The 23,265-nt window shown below is 38.1% G+C and overlaps 1 long non-coding RNA gene across 2 annotated transcripts in view; it reads right to left on the reverse strand.

The window, feature by feature from the left end:
• Nucleotides 1–1,955: 1,955 nt before the first annotated feature.
• Nucleotides 1,956–23,265, reverse strand: part of LOC108639087 — a 193,226-nt gene continuing 171,916 nt past the window's right edge. For both annotated transcript variants that reach the window (XR_001920248.1, XR_001920247.1), the window contains 3 exons: nucleotides 16,113–16,212; nucleotides 15,472–15,621; nucleotides 1,956–2,045 (listed from right to left, as the gene is read on the reverse strand). This is a non-coding gene — a long non-coding RNA (uncharacterized LOC108639087). The remainder of the gene's footprint in view (nucleotides 2,046–15,471; nucleotides 15,622–16,112; nucleotides 16,213–23,265) is intronic.

Genomic DNA, 23,265 nt, shown 5'->3' on the forward strand with positions numbered 1-23,265 from the left:
ATATTCACGCTGCCAAGAACGCTTGGTAGAAATTTCAAGTGTGTGAGTAACACTGAATGTGACATACGGGGAGCTCGTATATATTTTGCTGGGAAGCAAGGTCATATTAGGCAGTTAATCACTTTCCTCTAGTCAGTATTGTCATGGTTTGTACCATTTCTGATAACCTTTCAGTATTACAACAGCCAGAAGAGCTGGACTGGAGCACGACTATTCAGTGCATGGGAAACTGGTGCACAGGAAAACACAGTTGTGCACACACATACACAAACCATTAAAATCAATACTGGATCCCCTGTTATTAAATCTGAGTATCAAAATACACTCAAGGCACGTTTCTTTAATTCCAGGCAGCAAAATTGTTCACAGGGTGCAATGAAACCACTGAGAACATCACTTGTATTGATTAATGTAATATGACTGAGGGCAGAAATTAAACTGGGGATAGGGGTCTCCATTAAAAATGTTTATTGCTAAGTGCTCATGTATCACTTCAGTTCCTCTGCAGATGGGATAAAAAAACCACATTACAACCTTCTTCAGGGAAAAAGAAAGACATTTAACTGACATATTCGTCAAAGAAATTTTGCTTCTTTTCTTTACTCCAATCTTATTTAGGGTGTTAAGAGTGCTAATAAAACCTGAGAAGTACCAGTTTGGGAAGAGAGTTAAGTACATGCTTAACACAAAGCAACACTTGAGGCAAAATAGATGCTTTTCCAGTCAGCTCTGTTCTGCAGTCAGTGGCCTGAATCTCAGACTGGGAAAATCAGATCTGTTTTGATATCTGAACTTATCAGACACATAAAAACTGTGCTGTTCCCTCACTGGTGTTCACCCCACCCCAGTAAATTCATTAACTTACCCAGCAGCTCCACCAGGCTGTAATCAATTCAAGAAAACATCCTGTAATGAAGAACAGAGAAAGTATTGATACCATCCCCTCATCTTGCCACTCTACAGGCCTGTCAGCAAGTTCAGAGTCTGATTGTCTAGCAAAGAGTTTGCAGAATGACCTGTTTTGGTCTGTGTTACTCTGTGGGTGCCTACAGTTGTTCCAGAGTTCTTTGTTTTTACATACATCTCTTTTGCTTGCTGTTCCAGTCATTGAAATGAAAAACTCACATTTGAGTCTAAAATTTCACAACATTTAAGCATTAGTAGAACTCAGATGAGACTCCACTATATAAAAATTAAAATACAATCCCTAGGGTATTTTTTTCATTTGCTTTGTTTTTATGAGACCCATTGAGCTGTATCAGCTTTTTAATAAAACCTTCCATGTTTGCCTTTGCTAGTGCCAGAGCCAGACAGAGGGACAAGACCTTTCTGGAACACCAGTGGATTTGGTTCTTACTTGTTCTTTACGCCTATACAAGGCCCTTTGGCTCTAAACCCAGGGATTAGCTTCTCTTTAGTGATTTTTACTTTCTTTTCATGTTAAGTTTTGTCTGAGGGTTGTTCTAAATTCCATGGAATGAAGTGATGGACCTGGGAAGAAGAGAATGGCACTAACCTAATCTACAGGGGACTAATTTCTGGCACTGAAGAGAAACTTGCAGATAATTATCAGATAATAGGGACAGTAGGATGCTACTGGCACAATACATATGTAAAGGACTTAAGAGAGTATCCAGGAAAAGCTCCCTGTGTCCTTGCACTGATGAGCAATTACTGGTACAGTGGCACAGACCCTACTCTTGCCTCACCAATGAAAAACTTCCATTGTCCTGCCTCCAAGGGAAAACTGAACACAATTCTGTGTGCATTCCTGCCTCCATCTCTGGCAAGGCATACCAAAATCTGCACCACCACAAGATATACTCATACAGAACCCAAGAAAACAAGAGATCAGTTAAGCAGGGACAGGAAAGCTCAGAAACTTGCCAGTAGTGTGCACAGTGCTGCTTACCTTTCTTAATCCATACCAGCTGAAGAGTTGCCATCTGGTAAAGGTCTTGAATTACACACAGCAAGCGTATTTCTCCAGTCCAAAGCCAGTAACAATTCCAGTTAACCTCAGTTCCAGTTTTCCTTTCACAGTTCTAACACACAAATACATGGAAACAGGGTGAAATTTTATTTTTTTTTATTAGTTAGTTTTCACATCCCTGAAAACAAAACATGCCTTTGTTTGTTGAAGCATTAACAGAGGCAGTACATGGATACCAGGACACAGTCAGTCTGTAGATACCTCCTAATTCTAATGCATGAGCCCCCCATGCTTGTAGCAAGTACAGCAGAGGGAGGAACAGCTAAAAAGCTGGAAAAGAAGCAAAGGAAGGAAAGCATGTGTGAGTGAGTGAGAGAGAGTGAGTGAGTGAGTGAGTGAGTGAGTGAGAGTGGGAGAAAAATCCACAGTCAGGCCAGAATTCTGCCTGCCAAAAAAAAAAAGCTAAGAGATCTATTTCCAAAAGAAATGAGTCAAACCAGGGAAACAAAAAAAATAATGCTGTGTGCAACTTACAGCAGCAGCTGCTATCTAAGAGAAAACATGAGATGAGTTAGAAGACACAGAAGATTAGTCTTTTTTTGGTTTACAAATTATTATGTTTGTCAAGCTTTTGGCTCAGAAATGTTTGACCTAATCACATCTGTTTTACCAACTTTAATGAGAGGCCCAGCAGCTGTAGCTGGCAAAACAATCTCCAGATCTGCAGATACCCTTCCAATATTTGGGCTCTTGTCTGAACAATCTAGGGATAACAAACTCTATACCCTAAGAGTGCCTATGCTGTGCACGACCACTTACAGACAGATGCTGCTGTAACCACCCTGCAAACCAGTCTGCTTCTAAATTCAGCTGTTCCTTGGCGTAGCCTCTGGAAATGGAAACCTATTACTCTGATGAATGTAAATTTATTTCATATTTTTGCAAACAATCAACTGAAGCCTCTTTGTCTGCACCCAGATTCAAAGGCAAACGGTGGCTGCCGAAGAGAAGTGAGCGCTGACAAGTTGGAAGACAACGTAGAAAGTCTTGCAAGTAAGATGAAGCCAATCTGGCTGAGACTCGAGCGAACTGAGAAAAGGTGTTTTGCAGAAATTTAAGATAGCATATAAATTTCTTTCTGATACACAAATACGCATATAGCAAGTGAAAAAAAAAAAAGAAAAACCCTATTAATATGGTCACACAAAAATGAATTTACTAGGTGGTCTAAACTAACTTTGTTTGAGACCCTGCAACCTGTTGGGGTTTATTTAGTGAGAATTTCCTGTCTAATTTTCATTGGCACATCAATTTGCTTGCAGTGCCTGATTCTCTTTCAACATCTGCTGCTCAGTTTGACAGTATTAATTTTGGATTTTTCCCCAGATCTGATAAGTTGAAGATTGTAGTGAATGCTGGCAAAAGATCTGAGTTTTCTGTCTCTCTTCTCTTCTCTCCTTAATACAAAAATGTTTTCTTAAGATTCATAACCATTGCTATTACTGTATTTGATACTGAAAATCATAAAGTGGTTACCAAACTATTATACATACTAATAGAGATAGGTTTTCTTCTCCCTCCAAATATTTTCTCCACCTGTCCACACACACACTTTATTATTCATGGCTACTGTACCCATGAATTGTAAGCACAATCCTCTAAGCACATATGTTGAAAATGTTCAATTTTTCACGTGTGTCAATGCTGAAGCATTATTCTATAAACACTACTGAAGGTCACAGAACACCGACATGGAAACATATATACAAGCCCATTCTATGTTTGTGGCTATAGTTAGCAGTCACAAGTGGGTGCTCTGTGCCATTAATCATGTCTCAAACATAGCCCTTACCCCAAGGAGCACACAGTCTATTTGAGGAAAGAGCTGAGGTGCTTTCAGGCAGAGTGGGGAAGCTCAGGAGGTAATATCTGTCAGTATGATCAGTGGCAGCATGATACATGAACAACATGTATTTTTGTACAGATGATGGCAGTTCAGGTATTCGAGCAGAACAACGAGGCAGCTCTCTGAAATCCCTCTGACCATGTTGCTTGTGTGTAAAAAGAACAGATAAAAGCACATTGGTTGCTCATTTGAAAAGCACAAGGGGTGAACCACTACAAGCCATGCTGCAGAAGGCAGCAAGAGGTACAGGAAGTGAATGTGAACTGTCCTGGGTGTTTTAGGAGAAGGACACTAGTCAAGTCTGAAATAAAATAGGATCCCTTTTTTTTGGTGTAAACAAGATAAAATGGAATTCTGTGTTGCCCAAACTAAACTCCACTGTCTACATTTGTCCTGTAAGGGTATGGTTAAAGCAACAAGCTACAAAAATAGCCTCGTTCTAGATTGTTATGGACAGAGCAAAATGCAGTTGCAATGCCAGTAAAAAGGATGTTGCAGTAATCAAGATGGGAGATGAATGGTCTCTGGATGAGCATTTCAGCTGTATGGGCAGGATTGGAGAGGCTGTATCTAAGATTTAAAAAACCCCAAACCAACCTTACAGAATTTAGGTACAGTGTGACTGTGAGGACCCAGAAAGCATTACAAGACAAGTATGATACTTCAGTTGCTGGCCTAAGTAACAGGTGGGATTGCAATGTTGTCCATAGTGACTGAAGAAGGACATGACAAGGAGGTAGCTTGGAGAGGAAGATTAAAAGCTCTGTTTTAGTCCTGTTCAGTTCAAGCTGATGGTCAGACAACCACAAGGCTTGGAAGACAGGTCAATTTATTTTAAGCAGAATGAGACAGGTCTGAAATACAGAGATAAAGCCATGAGTTTTCTACAGAGATGACAAATTTAAATAATGTTCAGAAGGGTTAAATAGTTTACACACAAATAGGTTCTACATATCTGCAAGTGATAAGGAGAGGCTCTTTACACATACGTGTACCATGCAGGCACAACGAATGTACATCCCCTTCTCCCAGATCTAGGACATATATAATGGTACATGCATTTTACTTCATTAACAAGGTGTCCTGTTGATTCTGCCACTTTTTATAAAGGGGAACAAAATATAACTGCAGCTTGCTGTAGGTATCTCATCTCATATCTTGATGTGAAGATCTTAAATAAAATAAATCAAGCTGATCTGAAAAATTATCTCTTCCTAGACTAGGAAAACCTGATCAGCATAGAGGCTGATCTTTGCTCTCACTTGTGATCAAACAAATAATAAGTATCCATGAAGCTCTTCCTACAGTTCTGAAAAAGAATTATTTTAGCTTTTAAATACATGGGAGGTGTTCAGATATTAGAGAAACTGGAGAACTATCAGCTGGTTGTGGGTAATTTATTGCCTGCATTTGGGTATTAGCAAGATCTGTCATTTAGCTTTGTAGAAACCCATATGCTTTCATGAGGCACTTGACTTTTACAGCCGTTCCATTTAAAAATCAGCTGTCTTCACCATTTCAGTTCTAGATCTTTTGATCCTTATGCTTTTATGGACTGGACTGTTCAAAGTTAGCAGGGAGCTGCCAAGTGTACAAATGATGTTTTAGCTTAATTAGCTCTGGCTTACCCTTCTTAGCATGAACTACACATAAGTGCATGCAAATATTATTGATTCAGAGTGACTGATCTATAATATTGCTCTGGAGGTGAATTATCACAGACAAAAAGCCAGGAGAACTAAGTGCTCTGACTAAGCTGCACCATTAACAGCAAGACTTTGGAAGGCTGACTTTTAAGCTACCTCCACCCTGAATTGGAGTGATTAACTTCTTTGTCTGTACAGGCACAGACAGGTGCTAAATCTCCCCATTTATTTATGTATCTATATATGAAACATGCAATTTTTCTTCACAGTTGGCATTTTACATATCTGTACATACTACTGCCAATGTTTAGACCATCATCATACCACAGTCACAGTAGATAACTTTGTGTTTGATGGCACCGAATGAGCATTCAAAGCAAAGGATATGTCTGCCTATATCTTTTTAAAGGTGTAACAACTGCTTCTGTTCTACAGCCACTTTCCCAGCCATTACTCATTTGAAAACATGCCTTTTTTTTCATCAGGTACTCTGGGAATTAGCTGGTAGATGGTTTTATGTGTATGTGAGTTTTCAGTTTGATTCAGTTATCCTTAGATATTAATTCTTTGCAACCTTTAAACACTGCTATTGTTCTGTCACCCCTGCTGACCCCTCCTGGAACAGGCAAAACTGCAATGGGTCACTTTAAACAGGTTTCAAAGGCAGAATTTTAACACAGGTGGGAATGGTAGTGCCTCCTATTATTGTGTGCTGATGTTCCACATTTTAACACCCCACTTTCAAATACCACTTAACTCTGCCAAACTTTAATCATTTGGTCTGAAATTTTATTCACCAGGTGATTTATTCATAGAAAAGCCCACAGAATAATTCTTAATTTTATCTCCAGAGCAGGGTCTGACCACAGCATCAGCCACAAGGACAGAACAAAGCACTGAACAGCCATTCACATTCACTGCACTGAGAGTGGTAAAAATATTACAGTAAATCAAAATGCATGTGCCTGAGCAGGAAGTATACAGAATCAAAGCTGGACAGCAACACAGGCTCTGGAAAATGTGACCACTGGAGTTTCTGTCTCTGCAATCTGTTCTTGGTAACACTATATGTGTATGTAATTAAGCGTAGGAAACAGTCATCTATGCTTTTTTTTTGTTAATAGTTTAAGCACCATTTAGAAATCCCTTTTTCTGGCTGAGGAAAAACCTTACTGCAGGAGATGTATAACCCAGCAATATGTCCCAGGATGAATGTGAAGGGCTTGTAGCACACCGTGTCATGAGAAACTGCACCATCTGGAGCATTAAATATGGCCATGGCACAAGCTCTTTTCTAGCAGGTACCTCAAACACAAAGGATCACATTTCCCTGAATCTGGTCATAGCTGACTCCACATTTCTCAGTAAATTGAATGGCCTTTGCTTGGGGCTGTATCTGTGCTGTCATGCAAGGAACAGATTGACTCTGGCTGGCAACTGTTGGATTACTCCCTGCAGTTGACAAGCGTTTCGTCTCAGCCACACACACTTTGTTCAGTCTTTCAAAAGCCCTTTAAACTTCCACTGATTAGAGGTGGCTGAACTGAAAACACAGCTCTGCCCTGGTTTTGACCGGCAAATAGAAGCCCAGGTGCTTCTTTAATTTAAAGATACCTTTATAAATCCAGCCTGGAAAATTTGTAGGATGCTCTTCTATCGGGAGGCATTAAGCACGTACCGTTTTATTTTAGGACACAATGTGATGAGTCATTTTTCGTAAGTGCTCTGGTGCTTTTTCTTTGGGATCTGGCTTGAACCTTTCTTTGAGATGTAAAAATGTAACAAGACTGAATGTTTTTAGCATTATTCTCTGAGGTATTCTTCCATTTTAGTATCATTAAGCTGTTAATATTTTGAAATTATTACCATTAAAAGCATGTAGAGACACATAAATGTCAATACAACAGTAAATTCTATAAAAGTGTGATTTGGGAACTTTTTTCTCTGTTTAAAGCTTAGTTTCAGATTAAGGAGACTGTTCTAGTTAATAATTTGTTGACTTGAACTGTGGATCACTTTTAGAAATGTTTCATACTCTGAGATGCTCATGAAAAAGGGCAAAAAGTCATTTACCAGGACATGTTGTTGTGGTGGGTGATAGGAGAGGAGCATACCATGTGCCAATGAATACTTTTTTCATGCTTTTCTATGCTGTTGCAGTCCAGGATCTGTTTTGTGAGATAGCAGAGGTTTCAAAGATATCCCTGGTCACCATGGTCAGCACAGTCAGAACCAGTAATTCCTCTGGAAGTGGAGTACATTTTGAATGGGGTCATTGTTATATTTATTTGTTCACTGGAGTACATCTTTTGAAAAATCTTTTTATTAAACACTGCAGTTTATATGGAAAGTTTGAATGTAAAAGACTGGAGGACTCTTGGCAAAATGACAGAATGCCAAAATGCTTGTATTGACAAGCTAAGGACCTATTGGGAGATAGGAAACATCCTACAGTCAAGAAACACACGGCTGGAGGGCCTTCAGGAATAGGCATTTTTGTTGCTCAATTTGGACGATTTGTTCTGACAATTCACAGTATGAAATGCTTTGCTATAATGAAGTTTCATACCAATTCGGTTTTCATTACAAAACATTTGTAAACTGGAAACAGAAAGGTCACTTAATTTGCATCTGTGAAAGGCTCTAAGAATCTCTGGGGTAAAATTCCCTCGATCTCAGTAGAATTGCACCTATTTACACCTGGGTGGAATTTGGATCCTGAATCCTTTTCATGTCTTACTTAAGCAAGCAACCAAGTGTGCACATGCATTCCCAGCAGGGATCAAAAGCAGGAATAGAATTACCACATTTTTGTCATTAGACAAATCAAAAATGTTAAGGATTTAAAAAAAAAAGGTTACTTTTTTTTTTTAAGACTTATTCAGTGTTCTCATTTTCCGATTTGTCTGCAGACAGCAAAGGATGCAATATGAAAGAAGCATAAGAGCTCGTGGTATTTTCTGGAAGACTGAAATGACAGTCTCAGAAATCCTTTGTTTTTGTGAGATTTTCACCACCAAGAAGTCTAGATGAATCAGATAAGCTTCCTGACTTCGGGGTACTTAGCCAGAATGATGAAATGGGATTGCAGGTAGCCCCCCTTTCAGATTACAAGCATTTTAGTATTTCTCTGCCTGTTCATGCATTGATTTTTGCACTTTGTGAGTATATAAAATGTGAGCTTTTAGTACAGGCTTGTGCTAAATTGCCACAGTTTCATACGAGAATAACAAAAGTGAAAGATTTGGCAGTAAGCCTCACAGAAAACTGTTCCCACAGCTCAGGCAATATCAAGAGTTGTGAGGACTATTTTCAAGTCATTAATGCAGAATTCAGTGTGCTGTCTAATACACTGTGGTCTGCATGTGATGGAGGTGTCTGCCTCAAAGGATGTACAGTGTAGTATAAAGATAATATTGAATTTTTTCAAGACCATAGCTAAGGGAGCTATGAATATTTGCAGTCCTTTTCAAATTTCGTTGCTTTTTAAAATATACTTTTACTAAGTATTGAGGCTATTTCATTTTGTAATAACAACTATCCATAAAACAAATGACTGAATATGCTTTGCACAAACCTTTCCTAAAAGCAGTCAGACTAAACGTGTGAGGATACACATCCAGGAGAAAAACCTGGAAATTGCCAACTGTAGGAGTGGCCTACAGTCTGCAGCCTCCACAGAAAAGCAGGCCCATAAGGACCTGAACAATTTTCACTCTGTTTCCAATATTTCCTTTTTCCTGAACTAGTAAAGCTAGATATATTCTGGAGAAGTTGCCTCTTCTAGACAGTGAATGGGATGACTATGCTTTTGTTTATAAACTGTTAGAGTAAAATTTAGACTTAGTGAGACCCTTATTACCATTTCTATGCTTTCTATGATCTCAACAAATTTCCAGCACATATAAGAACAGAATGTGGGCCCCCTTTATCATCTCTCATAGAAAACTTATCCTGGGTAGCAAATCTCTGCAATATTTTTACTATTCGCCTCCCACCAGCTCTGTTCTCCTCACTAGCACATCTCCAGGAAACACGGGAAGACTATCACACCTGCATAGATCACCTCCATGCCATGGCCTCTGTCTAACACAAGTGCACAAAATTAGTGAGGAAAACAATACATGCTTTGACATCCTCAAGTGTCTCCCGAGGGCTTTTACTACCTCACGATGCCATAGTGTTCATGTTGCTTCTTCAGCTCGTTCCGCATTCAAGCAGTACTGAAATGGTAGCACACATTTTGCTCAAAACTTTTAAACATGGTATAGTATTAGCTGTGCTATTTTTGGCAAATAAACATGTACAGACATCTTCTTTGACTGCTACTTTCTCCAAATCACTATAATTTTCAGCAATTGCCAAGAAATTAATCCTGCTAGCAACCCCCAACCCTCATTTTCATAGATAATTAGTGGATGGGGGGCAGCTAGTCCCTACTATCATAGCTGGAGAGATCCATTGTTCTCAATCTGCAGCTCACACCGCCAAATGTTTCATGCTAAATTTATCTCTGTTGATTACTTGCACGAATGCTCTGGGTGGCCTTTTGGGGGTTTTTCTGGACTCTTGCTGGCGTTACTTGACAGCCTTACCACAATAAAACAAAGCTATGATTACACCACTAGTAAACAGCTCCCCTTCAAAAAGGAAAAAGAAAATAGGGAGACGAGATACAAAAAAATGCAGAAAATACTGCAAGTCTGTTCCTAGAGTCCTGCTCCATTTGGTTAGGTGGGGCTTGAGGCAGAACCAGCTTCTTTGCCCTATTGTAATTACTACCCAGCTTAAATGTCTCTATTCCCTTACTGACACTTTTCCATCCCTTTTTCACTGCTGCATAGGATTCTTTGCTATGCTGATATCCAATAATAAACCTTCCACTACCTTCAAAATGGGGAGTACTGAAAAGAAGGGAAGCAGTTTCAAAGGTTCCCCCCTGAATTCTGGTGTCCAAGCCCTAGATACTGAATTTCAGTGGAAGTAAGTGCCTGAATGTCTCAGCCCACCTGAATTCTCATAGTCTATTTTTCTTTTTCATATTTAGTGGTTTTTTTCTCCATTTGCTGTGCATCTTAAAAAGTTGTAGTCATTAAGAGAGAGAAATAAGACAAATCAGTGCTCCCATAACAGAATCCCAAGTTCTAACTACTGTTAATGTTCATCTACTAAGGGCTTTAGCAAAAAAAGACAACCTTTTTAGCTACCATCACCCACCCTGTTGTTCAAACAATATGTCACAGGAGAAAAGCCATATACTACCCACAACTAGATCTTGTTGCATTCATTTTCAAACTCAAAAAAAAAAAAAAATCTTTAAGGACACTTTAGTTCTGCCAATCCATATTGCAGAATGAGAATCAGTTTAATATTTTGATAGATGATGGCTCATTCTCACATCTGAAAAATAAATGACATTAACTCTGGGATTAAGTCATTGACAAGACAGAGGTAATCATATACATGTAGCATTATGCTAGTTTTATTACCCTGAATCTTTTAAGCCTGCACATATTCAACAATGAAGTAATGGAAAATGGAAAATCCAATTAGCCCACGCACATGCTTCTTGAATACCACTACTACTGCCAGCTCTGCATGTAGATGAACTGAACAATGCATTGATAGCTAATAAAAGAATTGTCATCTACAGCTTTGTAATCTTGCATTTAGACTTTTTGAAAAGATGAATTTACTTCATTTGCAGTAATGAAAACATTAGATGTTACATGGGTTAAAAAAATATCTTTTATGTAAAACTTTAGCAAATCTATCTCATTTATAAATAAGTTTTAACAGTGATAAAGCCTCAGGAAGGCTAGAACAAGAATGAGATTACTAGTTTTGAAGCAAGCAGAAGTAGAAAAAAATCCTAGAAAAACAACTGCATAAAGAAAATCAAAATATATTTGTTTAAACTATATACATTGACACTTCTTATATATTTGGGTTCAAATTTTGTGAGGTGTATAGAAGACATTCCTGAATTCAACAACACACTAATATCTCTTTGAAATACCTGACAGTCTGAATGCATCTTAGAGACTTTTTTCTCAGTCTGTAATGAACAAAACTGAGAGTTCCATAAACCTAAGCTACTCTGTGGACCCACAGCATCTCATTCTTTTCTTTGACTGTTGTGGCATCTGAGGTATCAGAGAACCAGCCAATGCAGAGACACTCCAGAGAACATGTTCAGGAAGTTCTTAGGAAACAGAGTCATTTTTCTGTGTGTATACACAAAGTCCAACATACCCAGAAACACCATGTTGCATCCAGTGTGCACACATCATCTGGCCTGAAAATCTCAGAGAAAACCACTGGATCCCCTGTAAAAAGTCAATTTTTCTGGATGTCATCTACTGAACTTTCTTGAATAGATTTGTTTAATAGGTAGTGTGGTATTTATAGTCACCACGCCTCAGATAATTAGGAAAATTGACATTACTACTTTCAAACGTGCTTTTAATTTAGTCTCAAAACAAGAGAGTATCAGCCAGAAGCCAAAAGAGATGTCTAAATCAACAGTGCCTGGCTGAGCTTGGCTTCACCAGTGCACTGTTTTGCAGGAACTTAGATGGAGAATGAAAGAGCACCACAGGACAGAGACATTTTCATTCAGATTTATTCTCGCTGAAATGAAAGTGAAGCGCAATTAAAGCTTGGAGTTTTTCCAAGGAGCTCTAAATAACAATACATCTTCCTTTTTTTTCAGATGTTTAAATAGCTTTCAAAGAAAACTTGATGAACATTTTAAATGCAATTTTTGGGTTTAAAGCCCAAGAGAAATGGCCATATTTCTCTTTAACTTAAATCCTAAAAATCCAAGGAAAATACATACTTTTTATTTAAGCAAACTTTTGTTTATCCTACATTAGAATGATCTAACTTTAGGCACTGAATGTTAAAAAAGTGTTTTCGCCTGATTCTTCCTCTGTAGTCAGTAAAGAAGGGGACTTGCACCCAGCCTAAAACTGCCCTACTTTTTGGAAAGGTCTGGCTCCCACTACCAAATACAGAGGGACTATTCCCAACACACAGTAGAATATGACATTGGAACTAAACTAGTCTACTTTCACACCTCTCCTGTTCATCTGACTGCTCTAGGACTTGTCTGGCCCGCAGTGGCCTGGTTCAGGTATCTAAAACTGCAGAAAATGAATCTTGCTCTCCAAAAATGAATTGCTTCCTGTCACCTTCAGCAGCCTGAACCAGCTCACGCTGCTGCAAGAGGGATCATGTCAAGCTCAGACCAAGGCTAACAGATGTCCAGGAAAACAGTTGGAGACAGAGGAGAGGAAAAAGGAAATATCAGATGTATTTAGCAGCTTAATTATGATATGAAACCAGTATGTTCTTAAGTGGTTTAATCCAATGATTCAATATGACCACTAAATGATGGACCCTATTTATGTGTGTGTGTTGTTTTCATCTGTGTATAGATATATTTGTCTTCTAGCTATCTATAAGGATAGATAAATATATTTATATAAACATGTTTTTAACCAGGCTTTTCAAGTTTATGGTATATATAACTGAAATCCTCTCTTCCAATTTTAAATCCTCCAAGGAGGCAGTGGTTCATCCTTCTCCTTAAAGGGATGCTTGCCACCTCTTTTGCTTCTTGAAGTGATCACCAGATCTCAGCTGAACCTTTAATAATTTCCATGAGACATTTGCTAATCATGGGATCTAGCACACACAACTGGCTGAAATAGCCCTCATGACATATATAGTTAAAATGAATGAATTAAAGATAATATCAATAATATTTTGCACTTTATCAAGTCTATCCTTCAAGGATCTCAAAGTACAAAGAAAATGTTAAATTATTAAGGCTCCTGAGATCATTAAAGATGCAAACAAACATGCTTGTCAGCTAAGACAATGACTGCTAATTAATTAATTAATTTACTGTGTTTGGAGAGAGCTTGTATAACTGATTTATAAACCTCCAAAAATAAAAGTTTGTACTTGACATCTCAATTAAAGTGCAGCCAGCAATTAATTTTGTAATTTATTTGCACAAAATGTTAAAAAGCAATAATGTTTGCCTCTTATGTATTATGCTACAGACCAAAATAGCCAAATTTAAAAAACAGCTGAAAGAAATGAATGCCTTCAACACCAGTTAATTGTTCCTCAATTAGTTTATAATGAATGAGACCTATTCTAAAAGAACCAAAAAGCATAGGAATGTAACTGGATACAACATACGTGTGTCCAGTATATACAATATAACACATGTGGCAGGTGCTTTATAAAGAGCAACACAGTCTCCCTCTGCCTCAGAGAGTTTATAATCTAAGGAAAAGCAACAACAGTATCTGCAGCTACATTTCAGTTATGTTGGAAACCATTTTTTTAAAAGCTTTTCAAGGGCCTTGGATTTTCATATCAAGCCTTGTCACAAAAAAAAACCCTAACACACAGACTTCACAATAAACACACACTGAAGTGATAAGCTTAAAAGGTTAAATGCTGACTTCACAGTTTTATTATTTACCTGAATTTAAACACTTGTTAAGCCTATTTTGCAAGGTTTGAGTGTATTTCACATATATTGAGCAGTTAAACATCTGCTGCACTATTAGTTGCAGTTGCCCTCATTGGTTATTTCATTGCTTTGGCTCTCTTCATCATTTGAATCACACTCATGATTTTTTAGATTCATATAGGGTGAATGAAGACATATCAAAGCTCATGCTATGGTCCTCAGGTTCGTTTACACTATGATTTCTATGGGACAGCATGTCCTAACTAGGAGGCAGCTATTCTATAATCCTTATACTCCCCTGCTCCCTAAGACTACAAAGGGTAATTAGGGTTTCTTTGATTTACTGCTGGCTAAGGTATTTCTCAGAAGCTTCCTTGTGTTGCTATTCAGTCTAAACCTAGACTTAGTGACTTAGATTCAGGAATAACTCCAAACTATTACTACACAGTTGTCTTGAGAGCACTCAGGGCCTCTTCTCACCTTTCTGCCACCAGAGAAAGGCAAAGGTTTAAGGAAATACAAAGGTGTCATGTCTGAAAAGGTCCTTAACTTTAAGGATGTCAGAACGTGAGAGAACTGAATGAAGACACTCTGCTTGTCCTCAAATGGTGCTGGGATCTTGCCTTCACAGAGCATCTCCTGACACTCAGAAAGGGGAAGGTAAATTTGGTACTCTATGGTCTGGATTTTTTAAGACTTCTGTCCAGAATGGACTTGTTTGTTCCTGGTTTACATTTCTCTAATGTCAAATCAGACTGGCTACTACATCAAGCCTTGGGGCACCCTGTCTGATACAGGCACTGCATTAGAGCACAAAATGCAGGGAGATCAGCTGTACTGGACACCAGTCCTCTCCTAATAGTCTCTATTCTCGTTATACTTCGTGACAATCTGGAACAGAAATTTAAAATGAATGATGAATGTTTTCAAGCTGCAGGTCTCTGGATAAAATTTCATGAGTGGCAGAGCTTGTACCTGTGTTCTCAATATGTTTTCTGTTCACCCAATTAATTTCTCATAATGAGCCTAGTCTACTCTTCATGAAAACATATTTATTTGAAATGTGAGATTCACTCCCTTAAACACTTTAAATAGATTTTTTTATTCTCATTGTCACTTGAAAAAATTAAACAGTGCCCCAGTCACAACAGGGAAGACAGTTTATAGTTTAAAGGAGAGAGAACACTTACATGGTTTTGTGATGGAGTCTTATATTGTGTTTAGCTTGTAGTCTTCACTATGGCCCATTTAGCTTTGAAAGAGCTCAGCTTCTGATCTCTATACCATTCCCACTACACACCTTGATCCTGTATCAACTCCTAGAAGGACCTTTTATCTTACTAACAGAATCTGGGATGAAAGGAGACACAGCTATGTAAAGTACCAAAGGCAACTTCCATGTGCTTACACTCTGCTAAATGTTGCTTAGCGACACATAGCTCTTCTCTTCAGCATAAAAACATGCCAAAATCATTCAAACAGAACTCACCTCAAAAGCTGCTAAAAGGAGGGGCAGGCAGCCCTTTGGGAGCACAGGGCTCTTCAAGCTCTCTTTGTACTTCTCTCTGTTTTCTTTTTCTTCAAGACAGTGTCCATGCTCCAAATGCACTTGAAAAGAGGTTCTCCATCTGCCATTCATCTAAAAAAAAACCCAAAACCAACAACAAAAGAAAAAATCTACCTTAAACAATTTTTCCATTCAGGCTTTTTTTGTGAAAAATGAGCAATATACATAAAAACCTTGAAGGGCCTGGTCTGAGACCATTTCTGACTAATATAAGACTTGAAGCAAGTATTCCTGTGCTAGAAGAAACCCAACACAGTCACAGTTACAACACGACAGCTCTGGTCCACTTTCACATCAGACTGGTAGGAAGACTGCAAACGGACTAACACAAGGCAATTGAATTTTGGGTGATGGTTTTGTTAGGAGTGCTTGCTGCCTGATGACTTTAAGGAGAAAACAAAATTTCTCTGACAGTGTGCCCTCCTGTAAGGAATGTCCATACCCACACAGCGTGTGCTGCAGTCACTTTGTAGATGACCCACTTGCAGGGAACAGGGGTACTCACTTCTAGGGCTTGGAGTATTAAATTTTTGCACTATTTTTGCTTGGACTGCTGCACTTACCACCATTGTGCCCACAGCTCCACATGTGGTTTTGGCAACCTGCTCTCTATAGTGATGTGATAACACAGTAGGGTCTGTCTCAGCCAGATTTTAAGGCACCCTGCAAATTAAGAAATTCTTAAGTAAAAAATTTATAAATCATTTTATTCCTTTAAAATACAATATCCAGCCTGTCAAGTTTCCAGATCTGCTCTGAAAACCATATCTGTATGTCAGTAAAAGATATTAGTCTAATGACATATTAATGTGGCATCAGCAGGAGATACCCAATTACAACATTTCATAAAGCTTGCTTCACCTCTTGCTGTGTATGGCTAATGAACAAGGACAGGAACTTTTGGAGAAAGGGAGAAAGAGATGATCATTTTCTGAATGTGGCCCTCAGCAATTGTGGTCATCTGTGAAATTACTTTTTCTATAAGCAGAAAATTCTCCCTTTGGATATTTAACATGGAAAATGGAAAATGCTTCCTTTGTGAATCAGGATAGCAGTATTTAAAATGAAATCATTAATAAAGAATCAATGATATATAGAGGCCCAACTTCATTCCAGGGAGCATGAATACTTTATTGACTGCTAGATTTTTTAAAGGAATGCTGGTTGTACTTTGCACATTATTCACAAAACCTTTTGCTCTGTAATTTGGATGATTGCTATGCAGAAATTGGAGAACAAAACTGAATGGTTTGAGAGTGTAATTTAATGCAGGCAGATACTTTCTCCTCCAAGTTACACACTCAAAGCTGCTCAGGTTAGCTGTCCAGTCACTGTCAACCCATCTCATGTCTCAGCAGAAAAAAGTCCATAGCAGAACAAAACTGTTTTGGTGAGAAGCCTCTCCAGTCTCTTGTTTGCTCTACTAAAAGAAGGCTGAGAGTAGCAAAGAGCTGGCACTGCCACTGAGCCAGGCAACAAAAGTTACTAATTTCTGAATTTTTTGCCTGATTCAGGGAGGGGAGGAAAAGAATTTAAAAAACCCATTCTTCAATATTATGGGTTTTTTTTTTTATATTAAGCACACCAGAGCTATGCAGAAAATCTACCCATTCTGTTACTTGCAAGTGCTTTCATATTGTGCAATTAGTACTTAATACGACACTTTTTCATACATTGGTGGAAGAGGGATTTGGTTTTATGTTTGCAGCCTCATCATCTGAGGGTCAGCTCTGGACTTTTTGGCTAATAGGATATTTGCTAAGAGAGGAAAAGGCAGTAGTTTCTGAAAAGAAATCAAGTGGTGTGGAGCCGTGCACGAATTTAACAGAACATATATTGATCTCACTTCTTCTTCCCATTCTAAGAGCAGGAATAAATGCACAGTATTCATGTAGCTTGCTGGTCTCAGTAAATGAGGCTCTGTTCTTGCCATAACCACTTTCACCATTTTCAATTCTTGTTGGCTACAGTAGAAGCCAGTTGAGGTTGGAACTGAAGACATATGCAGCATTTTGTTGGCATGTGGGCAGTAATCCAGAAAAATAAGAGCTTTTTTTCCATTGCCATATGTGTCTATTTTCTCTCCTAAACAGACCAGCCATCCCATTAGTCAAATGGTGCAAACAATTTTCTTGACAACAAAAAACGTATCATACATCAATCAAAAAGAAAGCCTCATGTGCCAACTACTGTCTCAGTCAAATGTGCCTTTTGCTTAACTTTATTTTACCTGATGTAACACTGGCACAAGTGTGCATGTATTCAAACAACCTGACTGATGAAGGGACCTGTACTACTGCTGTTATAGGTCCAGGAAATTTCCCCTGGACAAGAATAATTACACACAAGTAGGAGTGATGCTCCTCTGGCAACGCAGAATTGCTCTGCACTCAGCCTCCTCACGGCACAGCTATTCTACATAAACCATTTTTAAAGGTCTACAAATTAAACTTAAAGCTTACAGTGTAATTACTGAAGAGAAAGAAGACACAAAGGAAGGGAGGAAGGAATCTTTCTAAATGCCTGTAAACTCCTTAGGGGGCTAATCTTCAGAGAAGGGGGCATCAGAAATCAAATTTGATGAATAATTTTCTAGGTCCAGACAGCACTGAAATATCATCTGACACAGGTATCCAGTTTAGTCCCCACTTATGTTTAATGGTTAGATAATCACAGACCATAAGTTTAGTTTTAATAACAACTACAGCAGACATTTTATTAGCAGATTTTGCAGGCTACAGGGTTGTCATTTGTCATTATAGTGATTTTCTGGTTTAAATACTGCATCAATTTGTTTCTTGGTTGTTTTTTTTTTTTCCTGAGTTAATGAAGTTAGGTCTATCTCAGTGTTCTCTCTTCATTCTGATTCTCCAGTACTACAAGTAGATACATTGGTTATTTGGAAGTTTCCTGGCCTGAGCAAATCTTCTAACACATACAGTTCCTAACTTACAGGGCTTCTAGGAATCACCAGGGGTAGTATCCATTCCAGGGCAACTGAAGAATTGCTCAGATTTATTGGATTTTCTTAGGCCTTCGGTAAATCAAGGCAAATTCCCTGGCAAATATCCTGACCTATAAGTAGAGTATGAGGTGAAGAAAATCACCTGCCCCAAAACTGTCCACTGTGCTGTTTAGTACACACATTGCACCATGAGCTCTGGAAAAAAAAGAGGAGACATTTCCATAAAATGACACTGATACAAAGACCTCTTCTAGAGTGAGCCTCGGGTATAAAATATACAGTGCACTTGGCTTTTCTTGCATCCCCCATAGTTCTGCTGTCCTGATGAACAGTTCCATGGAGAGCCTTTCTTGTCCCTACACATCAAAGCCACAGGTGCTGCAGTGTGAGTGTGCTGGCAGATCCTACACAGCACAGAATTTTGCCTAAGCCAAAATTGTGCAGCTGGACCAGAAATGGTTGTGGCCAAGAAGGGCACAGCAATGAAGAGATCAGTGACATTTAAGATACGAAATGAGGTTTTAGGTAAGGTTTCATCTGGTCTGGTGGAAAGTGTCCCTGCTCATGGCAGGGGACTTGGAACTAAATTGTCTTTAAGATCCCTTCCAACACAAACCATTCTAGGGTTCTATGTTAAAACACTAAGCTTCTTTGTGGCTCTACTTTTTGAATAGCAGAGTGTTACTATTTGTAAAGCATTTTAAAGTGTATTAACCCAATGTTTGATGTATATGTTTATTACCATTGTGCCAGCAGCTGCTAGGCATTATTTTACAGGGTAAATTAGAAAACTACTACAAATACTAAAAAATAAACACCTCTTCCCTTTTGAAATTTCTCCTCAAACTCAGTATCAGTTCTGTACTGTAGCATTATGTTTCTCAATTTGAAGCTGTCTGAGAGCACAGGCAACTGGTTAAATTTAACTTGAATTTTAAACAGAATAACATTCATGTGTTTTCCAGCTGTTTGTTCCCTTTAGAAGAAAAGCACTGTGGGTGGATGCCGTATCAGGAAGGGAATGAAGTGGGCTGCTCCACACCAAGAACCAATACCAATTTGTGGGAAACTCTGGTATGACATCAATAGTATTTAATCATTTTCTGACATCCAAGATTTTGTTAAGTGGTTTTGTAAAGTAACTGTTAAAATTAATGCAGAAAAATATTTCAGAAGTTAACAGTGAATAGAGAATATTAGAGTGCACTTTAATTTTTACTGTTGTTTTGCAAATATTCTTACCAAAACCTGACAGGCATAAAAAAACCCCCCCTAAACTTGAAAGTGTCACAAAACATTTCAGCATTACGAATAGGTAATATTTTTAAAGTTTTACAATTCTAATGTAACTCTCAAATTTAGATTAGGGTCTTGTTTGTATTACAACCTTTAGCACTTTTGCCAGCAAAATATCTAATTCTCAGCCCCCAGAAAAGACTCATAAATGTTTGGTTTTGTTCTCTGTCTGGCCATAGAGAAGCCAATAGTATTAAGTTAATTCTTCCTACTAGTCTCCCTATTGCTTTAGCCTAAGTTTATGGGCACTAAAATTGCTGTAGTACAAATGCATGAAGACTGAGTCAACTAACTGAAAAGTTACCTGTTTCACAGCTTTGCTCAGATTAAATGGAAGTTATGTCCATGCACAGATAACTCGTGCTGGTCTGGGTCCTCAGGCAGAGATTGAAAACAACCTCTTAACTGCTTACATGTGTGTCTTTTACACTAACCTCTCAATTTGGGCAAAAAATAATATCTTGAGTAATTTGCTTGTTCAGAAATAAACATAGATGTGTTCTCAAATACTGATTTGAATGTCCAAAGCTCAGGGGCCAAAATCATTTTTGATTTAACTTCACTGAAGTTAAAAGGGGCATAAACAGTCATGCATTGGCCATATTCTTATAGTCAGGGTCTCCTTAACATTAATGAAGACATATCTTCACTGCATTACTTTGTAATACTAAATTTGTCTGCTTTCTTGTTTGGAATACAGTTAATACCACTTATAAGGACAGTAACAGTGGTCTGAATGTTTTGCAGCTGCTTTGCTCAAGCCAGTCCCAGAGTCTGACCATCAATTTAAACCACATTTTTATTATTACATAAGATGCTCATACTTGTTTATTATCTTATTATCCCAGCAGTTAGTAAACAAGATGTCATATGAATTATTAATAGTTCCCAAAAATCTCATAATTACAATCTCAATGCACTCCTCTGTCTGCTGATGCAAGCATCTGCAGGTCAAATAGTTGTCAGAAATTAGCTAATTATATCCTTTCCCATGAGGATTAATATCTTTAAATTTAATTAAAAGACCTTAACTCCAGTCCTGTACATTAAGGTCTATTTCCCATCGGATTTTCTTCTGTGTCACTTCCAGTGATAGGCTTCACATTCATATTAGCAGTAACTCTCATCTGTGGGTCTGCTTCTTGCCCAGCATTGGTTGAAGGATAATTTGATCAAATGAGTCTCTTTCTCACAGCCACATCTTGCTATTTCACTTCCATTTAAAAAAAAAAAAAGCTAATAAACAATCTGAACTTTAAAGTTCATTTCTGCAACTTGTGCCAGAATGTCTTACACTCCAGGTAGCAAGCAGAAGACTCACTCACGACATTTGGTTTGACATATTAAATGACTGTGGCAAAAGTTCCCCAAAATTATGAAAGGAGTGAAAATGTTAAGCAAAATGCACAGCTAGAGATAATTTGGGCATGTAGAGAAGGATGGTCTAAATAGATTATGAAACTAAAATGCTCCTCCTTCATATGTTTTCCAAGGAAGAAAGAAATAAATTATCTTAGTATGTCCACAAAGTTAAAGAATCCTTTAAATCTATAAATATTTTTTATGTGGCGTAAGCATAAATTAATTATTAAAAGTGTGTTTACCACTACTGATTCTTTGCTGAGGAGAGAGATGTATTTTAAAAATCTGGATATAAGCAAAAAAGAAGTATTTAAGATGGTTCTGTAATATCCACATTTACTGTAATACCTGGATTAGGAAATCTAAAAGGGAATAATTTGCCTGCAGTTCACTGTAATGACTTTAAAGTGGTTATACCATTGTTACAGAGCAGAGTTTCACCCAGGATTCCTAACTACCAAATTTCTCTTTTTTAAAGCTGTTAGACTGCCTTAAGTTCTTTTACATTGTTCAAAATTGACAGCTAGGATTATGTAATTGATAGCAACAGTAGAAATGCAATTTTGCCTTATCATCTCTTTTGCTCTTCAGCTCTAGACCAACTCAGGCTAAAGCAGATACTTCAGATGCAGAGTATTAAAATGTTTCTATTCAAATCTCTTTGCCGACAAGGAAACCTTCATAACAATTCCGTTTTGTAAGAAGTTTTGCAATTTAAAATCAAAAACAAAAACATGGTTAAAAATTATTATTATTTTTTTATATATATAAAAAAGGAGAAAGAAAACAGTCCTTGGAAATGTTCATGGGAAATAGCATTTTATAACCAGATGCACTTAAAAGAAATCAGTGGAAATATAAAAGTCCTCTTCCCCACTAAGAACAGCAGATTATACAGCCAGGGACAATTAATTTTGAATCAAAAACCAGGTGATCCTTGCATGACACGATCTGAACCACTCCCTACTTTCCTGAGCACGTGTGTAGAAAGATTTGTGCAAGGTGCTGAGTAACAGCAAGGGCTAAACAGAGAAAGACACCTGCAGTCCTGACTGGTCCAAAGCAGTTTGCTTTCAGGCAGGAGGTCACCTTTCTTCTGCCTTCTGCTCTCGAAAATCAGTGAAAAGGTTTTTTTGATACAACAAAAGGGGACAAAGATTTCTGTCAAACAAGCACTGAAGGACTGAGTCTACTGATGTGCTTTCAGGTGACAGGTAGGAAGAATTCAGCTATGTATGGTCCAGCAGTGCACCTCAAACTTCTACTTCTGAACTACCTGGTAGAGAAAGCTGAGGGATATCAATTTTTTATCACAGGGCCTTCACCTTAAAGACAAAATGACACGGCATAGTGGTTAAGTTCAGAAGCACAGTGAAGAGAAGGCTGAAAGAATAAGAGCAACCACAGTAAAAAGACAGATTTTCTCTAGGTGGAGGCAATAGAGTGCCATCAATAATGGAAAGGGAGAGAGGGGCTCCCCACCTTCTATAACTCACAGGGCAGACACTCAGATCAAAGTCACTGCTGGTGTAACACTGAAATAACACTGGGGATGAAGTTAGACCATAAATCTTAATATCGTAGCCTGTTCTGATGATGACTAATTTATTCTAGATTGAAGACAAGGGGTTATAAAAACAAATTTATCGCCACTGTATTTATTATAATTATTTTTTCTCCACAGTGAAAGCACAGTGATTTGGGAAAAAAATGACCTTTCCAGAAGTGCCTTATTTAACAGCCCATTGTTGCATTACAGTGCCTGGCTGCATCCAACATTTATGCAGCAAGAGAACAGAGTTCTTGTGCTGAGGGAAGGAGTGATCTCATCAGTCACAGCAAATCTGGATGACTCAACATCCCAGAAGGTTTTCTCTTTTTCTTAAATATCCATTTTGCCCACATACGGATAAGGTTGGATATTTCTGATGCAAAAGCAAGACTGACATCCAAAACTGTTTGCTTATGTTTAAATAGATAAAGCAATATTTGTTTCTTCAGCAAGAGTGGGTCTGCACCAAACCAACCTAGCATGGCAATACCAATTTTCCTCTGCTCTCAGACCCTGAATAATCCCTATATTCAAATAAATG

Source organism: Manacus vitellinus, unplaced genomic scaffold (assembly GCF_001715985.3).
Source record: "Manacus vitellinus isolate BGI_N305 unplaced genomic scaffold, ASM171598v3 scaffold_16_pilon, whole genome shotgun sequence".
NCBI lineage: Eukaryota > Metazoa > Chordata > Aves > Passeriformes > Pipridae > Manacus > Manacus vitellinus.